The sequence below is a fragment of the Vigna umbellata genome, chromosome 9, assembly GCF_029865625.1.
Source record: "Vigna umbellata cultivar VRB3 chromosome 9, Vumbellata_1.0, whole genome shotgun sequence".
NCBI classification, from domain to species: domain Eukaryota; kingdom Viridiplantae; phylum Streptophyta; class Magnoliopsida; order Fabales; family Fabaceae; genus Vigna; species Vigna umbellata.
This window is the reverse complement of record NC_142173.1, coordinates 26651369-26659615: the sequence shown is the minus strand read 5'-3', so window position 1 is coordinate 26659615 and position 8247 is coordinate 26651369. Positions and strand designations below refer to the sequence as shown.

At 30.7% G+C, this 8247-nt stretch overlaps 1 long non-coding RNA gene across 1 annotated transcript; it reads left to right on the top strand.

The window, feature by feature from the left end:
- The first annotated feature begins 4062 nt into the window (after nucleotides 1–4062).
- Nucleotides 4063–6840, top strand: LOC124821298 (uncharacterized). Its single transcript, XR_007027446.2, has 3 exons — nucleotides 4063–4218; nucleotides 4449–4629; nucleotides 6359–6840. It is a non-coding gene; the product is annotated as an uncharacterized LOC124821298 (long non-coding RNA).
- The last annotated feature ends 1407 nt before the right edge of the window (nucleotides 6841–8247 follow it).

The following is an 8247-nucleotide window of genomic DNA, read 5'->3' as shown; positions in this document are numbered from 1 at the left end:
TGGTCTACTAGAACTAGCTTGTCCCATGCTAGGATGAGGTTTCCAGCCTTGATTATAATTTCCATAATTTCCTGAACGGCCTTGATTTCCCATGTAATTGACCTCTTCCTTTGCATTAGACTGAATAGCACACTGTCCATTTTGGTGCTCTCCACCACACAGTTCACATCCTTGCACAGTATGTTGTGCCTGTGATACATTTTGAATTTGTAGTTGTGATACCTTTTTCATCAGAGACTCAAGCTGTTGAGTCATAATTTTATTTTGGGCTAATAAGGCATCTTGGGATTGCAACTCAAACATTCCCTTCTTTTGATTTTGTCCTCTCTCACATTGAACATCATTGTCACTAGATGCCATATTTTCAATAATTTCATGAGCTTCATCAGGTGTCTTCCACCTAATGTTACCTCCTGCTGAGGCATCTAGCATCAATTTTGTGTGAGATTTTAAACCTCCTAAAAACAGGTTCAATTGAGTGGGGACATCAAATCCATGTATGGGAGTCTTTCTTAACAATCCCTTAAACCTATCCCATGTCTGACTCAAAGTCTCTTCAGGTTCTTGTTGAAAAGAGGATATCTCTTGCTTGCCTTTGTTTATTTTTGATTGAGGAAAATACTTCTGCAAAAACTTTGACACAACGTCATCCCAACCTGTCAGACTTCTCTCAAGAAAAGAATTTAACCATTTCTTGGCATTGCCTGCCAAGGAAAATGGAAAAAGACTAAGTCTGATTGCCTCCTCTGACACATTCAACATTTTCACAGTGTTGCAATATTCATTAAAAGTTGCCAGATGATCATAGGGATTTTCGTGTGACAATCCTGAAAACTGATTACTTTGAACAAGATGTATCAATGCTGGCTTCATTTCCATGTTAGCCGCAATTATCACAGGTTTGGCTATACTGTTGAAAGATGTAGGTACAGTCACTGAAGCATAATCTTCCAACGTACGCCTTCTTTGTTCATTATCCTCGTTTTCCTCCATCTTTTTACCCTCTCGGTCAGATGAAGAATAAGCGTTTGAAGATAAGCTGGATTCTCTAGCTTCTTTTTTTCTATTTTCTTTTCTACGCCTACTATTATTTCTACGGGCTGTCCTTTCAATCTCAGAATCAAACAATAAATCCTCAGATTTTGTTCTGCGTGGCATGCAGAACAAAAATCTCCAATGACCAACCCAAGAAATAACAACAGGAACAAAACACAATATATACAGATACACAGAAAACTAAAACAATGAATTTACAGAGATAGGAACAAAATTGAAATTGATAAACAACTAATTGAAATAACAAAACAATCAAATTCCCCGGCAACGGCGCCAAAAACTTGTTAACTTTTTGGCAAGTATACCAAATCATTACAAGTAATACAGTGATAAGTAAAGTATCGTTCTCCTCAGGGAATTTGTGTTACGTTATTCAATTAAAATTTATTTATCAAAATCAATTTGAACAACAAAATATAAGTGAATTAATAATCTCAAACTAGATGACAATTTAAAATTGAAATCAAAATTTAAAGAAAGCTTCATTGGAATTGACTTCATGACCACATTACAGTAACTATTCTGAGCAATATAACTTGCGTTCAAACATCAACATCACAGTATCTTGGTTTAATTCCTTAAAACAAGTTCTAAAGAATTATGTTCAATTATTAATTCCTTAAGTAATTAAACATAAACTTTGCATTAAGAACGATGTTATTGATGACAAGGAGAATTGAAACTATTCCTAGCCTCTTTCCTTCTGGTTGCTTTTCTTGCGTTGATACTCAAATTTACTTCCCAGTACAATTTAAATATAAAAACAAGTTTATTTTACTTCCGTAAAATAAAATAAAAAGTAAACAAGAAAAGCATATGAACACAACTTATATTGAACAGGAAAGATTACATCAAATGTCAGCCCTTACAGTCAATTCCAACGAATAAAAGTTTAGCCTATCCTAGACATCACAAACATACTCATTTCTGCAATTCCTTGCATGATGTGCAGTCTTGATGTCTTCAGAGAGGTCTCTTGATGGTCTCCTTCTCCAGAGCAGTTCTCCAAAATTTATTCTTTTTAGTCTCCTCCCTCTTCCATCTTTCAAAGCACGTCTTTTAAGAGACAGTTGAATTCTCATAACTGCTCCATTCGCTCCGCGCACAGAAGCAGATTCGCTGTGCGAATTAAAATTAATTCAGCACTCAACTGCACAAATTCGCTAAGCGCACAACCTCTGGTGCGCTGTGCGAATTGCAACTTTTCATTCTTCTCAGATGTCATTCGCTCAGCGAACCAATGGTGGTGCGCTGTGCGAATGTATTCTCCTGGCTCTGCGAATTTTGCTTCTGCTATGCGAGAATTGGCTGACAGATTCACTTTTGTACAACTTTTCCTGAACAATAATTTACAACACAATCTACTTCCTCTTACGACTTTTCACTGAGTAATAACATGAATAATTACAAAATTGAGATCATTTATAAGTGTCAAAACATCTGTTTTTCACACTTATCAATTTCCTTTTTGAGTCATGAACAAATTAATCAGTTACTACCGTTCTCTCTGTTGAATATTGGATTAGGCTTTTCGTGCTTTTGTATTTAGGTTTGTTTTTTTTTTCGCATCTTGGGCAGCCACTGCAATCAAACTTTTAACTGTTGCAATTGCTTTACAGAGTTAGGTTGCAGAATTTAGTGCAGATAGGTGAGTCACAATGGTTTGGAAGTTATTATAAAGTAACGATTTAAATAACTTAGTTTTTTTTTAATTCCATTCTTTCTCTCACTTTGATGTCACCGCTTCATTGTCTTTCTGTTCAAATCATCTGTTTTTCCACCAATTAATCACAAATTGACACACGTTATTAATGCCACATAAATTAAAACTACACTGTCAATATGTCAGGTAACACCCTCCTTAACGGTGTTTGATCAATTTGACGACATACATTTATTTGATTCAATTTTTCAAAAATAAGGACTCAATTGAGACGCCGAACAAGAAGAATACCTATTTGAGATTCTTGACGAAAATAGAGACTTAAGAGACATTAAACCTTTCTTCTATCTATCTGGGTTAATTTTATTATTTATGGCGAAATACTAAAATATAACTTAGAAGTTCTTGTTATATCTTAAATCTTAAGAGACTTTCTTAATATACAATTATTAAGTGTTTAAAGGTAGTGAGTATATATACTTTACAAAACCCATTTAATTCGTGTTTTCTTCCGTTTTTACAATATCTAATGATTACAATAATGAAGTATTTGTTTTTTCATTTATTATTAAAAATATATAAGTTTTTTACAATTTAAATTTATGTGAGTTATGACGGTCCATCTTCTTTGACTCTTGTGAGTTGCGAGTTATGTGAACAGGTCATAGATATTTAGAATTCAAAAATTGAGTCCTTCCATTATATTTCTTTTGGGAACTGGCTTACAAATCCTATCCACTTTATCATCCATAGTAAATGATATGTATTAAACGAAAATTAAAAATGATAATTAAACTTATTTCAATACAAATTTTTAATAACAACTCGACTCAAAATACCAAAAAAATTAATTAAACATATTAAATACGCAAATTCTGGTTAAAAAAACTCTGCAGTGAATTTAATTTACTTAAATGAGTGGTCCCTTGGTTTCTTCACACGCTCTTATAATTTTTCACACATAATGTGATTACATGAAGACAGTGCTTAACTCCTAATAAATAGTATATAATACTTCCATTCTAATAATGTCCATTCATTAAGGAGATTGATTACTCGAACGGGAATCTTGATTAATTAAGAAGCATCCAACAAAAATATCTGTAAACATTAGCCTCATTCGATGCTTAAAAACTTTATTAAATTCGTGTTTTCACTCTTTTCCCCATAAAGAGAAACGTTAAACAGATGCTTGGCGCACCTACCATACCTTTTTACATAGTCCCACATCCATGATGTTGTGTTCCTGTCTCTCTACTATGCTCCTTAAAACCCTGTGTGCGTCCAGATTCAATGAACCATATTTCTTCCCTTTTTCTTTTTCTTCTAACTCTTTTCTATTTTCGACTTTATATAATTGTTTATGGTTTAAACCCTAAGCTCTTTTTCGAAGAGGAGTGGCCACACACTAAAGGGCCAAACCCTTTGTCCGTACACTGAACATGGCTGCTCCTCCTTCACCCTCTTCTTCATCTTTACAATCTGAGGCTTAATCTATGGTATGTTCATAATTCATGCCTTTATATTTCACATAACCTATGCTTCATCATCTTATTATAAAACCCTTTTGGTTTCTTAGTTATCTGAGTTTTTAATATGCAACAAAGTTTCTACCTAGCACAACCGAAAAAAAAGAAGACAGACACCCAGATGTTATTACAATTTCATGGAATATAAGACATTGTTGCAGAGAATGACGGAAGTGCTTTTCTGTTGTTTGTTTTTACAGCTTTCTGGCGAAGTTGTTGTGGTCCACTGTGTCAATCAGGAGCCCCAGTATCAATGAAAGGTGGTTTTTGAAAGCAACATTAGCTTCTTGTTCTTCATCTATTGGTTCAAAATTCAGTTTATCTCAAATTTTGGGATACAAAGCTATGTCTCGTAAAGAACCAAATAGCAGTTGCTTTCAGGTACGTACTTTTCTGTCCTTTTTTATATGATCGTTTGAATATTCTTCTTCACATGCCAAGTTTGGTTCAAATTGGGTTACATTAAATTAGTCTTGGGATGTTTTTGTTTTTCTTCTTCTTTCTTTTGATATTATTTTATAAAAGCTGTGCTACATGTACTATTAGCTTAAAGTATTAATTGATTTATTAATAAGTAGTCTCTGGTGTAATAATGTAATTGGTTATTTTTAATGAGTTTTTTTTTTCTTTTATTCTAACCCCAGATTATTTTTTTATTATGGTTTTGTAGGATAATATATTATTTTGAAAAATGATAAGCTTTTTCCTTTTTATTTTTTATTAATAAAGTTAATGGGGATTCTTTAAAATAATTGTGATTGTGGGGGCTTTGTAATCTATGTTGGGAATTTAGTAATAATGAAGTAAACAAACAAATGGATCGATTATTTCCATGCATGTTGAGTTATATAATACTTCAAAAACCAAAATATAAAAGATGAGAGCATCATTGGCATTTTGTGTAAGAAAGGTAATTGGGTTGTGTTGTTTTCAAGTTTTGAAATCTAAATTAAAAGGTTGATAATAATATAATTAGCCAATAGAAATACATGCTTTGATTTGGGGCAAGATTTAGATGTAGTATAGCATATGTTCTATTGGAACATTTTTAAGCATATGATAAGGGTTTTGGAATAAAATATTAAGATCTGAATTCTATATAAGATTCTAAAGCTTTATAACACTATCATTTCAATAAAATTCAATTCTAATAATTAAATTAATTTTTAAATTATAAAAGAAATTATAGTTTAAATAAACAAGTATAAAATTGTGAGGCTTATAAAATTTTGTTATTGAAACAAAATTTATAAAGTTGCTTAAAAGTAATGTGATTTGATAAAATTTATTTAAAACCAAATAAGATATAGTAAAAGTTTCTTACAAATATTGTACATGTATGTTTTAATAATTTCTTAAATGAAATTTCCGAAACCTGATGTTTGAAAAGGAAAAGCTTTCTCGAATCTCCCAATGTCATGTTAGTTCAACGGCTCAAAGATATCGTGAATCTTAAAACAAAAAAGAGGATATATATTTGCAAATATCTTATTAATATAATTACATATGAACACGGTTAATTCAAAATCAATGAAGTTAACGTCACAACCTAATTAATATAGTTATGAAGTGTGATATGTGATTAAAAAATATTGAAAATTCTTTGGAAGTTTCAATTTTAATATGAAGTAATTTTAGAGATCCAAATGCATTAATCTTTTTTCATTAATAAGTTGTATTCATGATTTAAAAAAATGAAAAAGAAGGCAAAAGTCTATCATTTCAACCTTTTCTCCCATCAAGAATCAAATCACAGTTATTATTTCTTTAATATATATTTAAAATCCTAAACCAACTTGGTTATTTCATTTTATGTAAATAAGAGTATGATTGATGCTTAACATATCAGTGAATCATCACTTATCTATTTGTTTACACACACAAACCCAAAAGAAAAGGTTGTTCCTTGAACCACTAAATGTTTGTCTTATTAGGTTTTATTAATAAAAATCAATAAAGAGTTTACTCAACTCAAGACTTATTTAGTTCTTGTTATAATGTTTTAAGGCCTCAAGTTATTCTTGTTACAAAATTAATTATTGCTAAGAAAAGAATTTGGAGAAAAAGCAGTGGCAAATTTCTAATGCTATGTGTCAATGAATTGCAATAGGAAATCACATATAGGGGTTTATATAAGATGAAGATGAAACTCTGATTAGAAGCTATGCACTACACTATTGAAGAACTACTAAGCAACGACACCCCCTTAGAAGATCTATTGTTGATGTCAAATGGCCAATGCACTTTAGAGGGCTATGATCTCAGGTCTTCTTCAGTGTAACCTATCTTTTACTCCATGGCAGCTTCTACAAGTCTGCTTCACTTAGAATCTATGTTCTTGTAGCTGCTGAAGAGAGTTCCCCTTGGAAACTTCAAAATCTGTCACTGTTATAATACTTTACCCAAAAGCTTTGTTTGTAGTAGTAAGTCTATACTTTTTATACTATATGGATGTAATGCTACCTTTCAACTTTTTTATCTCCTTGTTGCTGTTTGGAGCAGCAGATTGTAATAAGTTCTGATGGATTGAGTTATATAGAAAGTGAGAGTTTGCTTGCCTATGTATAAGAATGCCATATGTGTTGAGTTGTATGGTTTTTTACAATTTCGCTTCCTTACCCATTTTGTCAGATTTTTTTTATATGATTTTTCAAAAAAAAATAATTCAAATAAGAAAATTTGTGATCAGTTATAAATTCAATAAATATTTACTTGATAGAAAAATAATATAGTCAAAGTAAAAACAAATTTACAAATAAGAGTATCAAATTTAAATAAAATTGTATGATAAATTTATGTGATTGAATATCTTAAGATTTACATTTGAAGACAAATATTATCATTCATCATGTAATTTATATAAAGAAATCTACAAACTTTATCGTAAAATTTTTTGACAAAAATTATGAACTTTGTATAATTTTTTTAGCTAAAATTTAAGTTTGTATTATTTGGACAAAAGCTATAGATTTTCTATTGGAAGTCTCACGTTGACTAGAGATAAGGCCACATTATAATATATAAGTGGCCGCAAACCTTACCATACAAGCTGATCTTTTAGGATTGAGTTAGACTTTAAGTCCACTTCTTCATAACATGGTATCAGAGTTATGTTTATACCTCGGCATAAAGGGATTGTATTGGAAGTCACACATCCACTAGAGATAAGATCAAATTATAATATATAAGTGGGGTGCAAATCTCATCATATAATTAAATCAATTAATCGAGTTTCCAATTTTTGACTTCATGTTTATCAATGTAAGAATCACTATGAGACTTTGAAACATACTCCATTGAAAATGAATTTATCTTTCATTTACCAAAAATGTATAATATAAAGTGAATAATTCTGAAATGAAGCCTTAACATAATTTTTTTTCTTTTTTTGTTTCTTGAAATAAAAACCCTTGATATACTGTCAACATATATGCTTGAACCCCTTTCATTAGGGGTGATGTGCACAAATTCGTTGAAAGTAATTATTGTTTTCTTGTTAGTCTTTACTGTCTTGTACCTCAAAAGCTCAATATTATTTTTGTCCTTATATTTGTCAATATTGTTAAATGTGATATTCATTTTTTTCCTGTGTTTAATATGGTCCCAAATTTCGTAAATTATGTTAAATTTGGTTCTTTTTGTTGATAGTGTCTAAATCGTTAACGATTAAGTGTCTACGTGAATAATTAGTGACTTATTAACCATTTCTAACAATATCCACTTCCTTCTTTTTCTTAAGGCAAAACTTAGACTTTTTCTTTTGAAATTTTACAATAGGCTTAAGAAAAAAAAGTTAATGGCTTAAAGGGGTTGTCGATGAATTAATATAAGAATGAACTTAGTTGACCAAGTAGCTAAAAACAAGAATTACCCTTAATCATATCAAATTATGTATTTCTAGCTAAGTTGTAAAATAAATAATCAATTTAAATATTATGGTATAAACACAAATGAACAAATCACACTCAAGAAAAATAGGAATGACACAAGATGATTTAT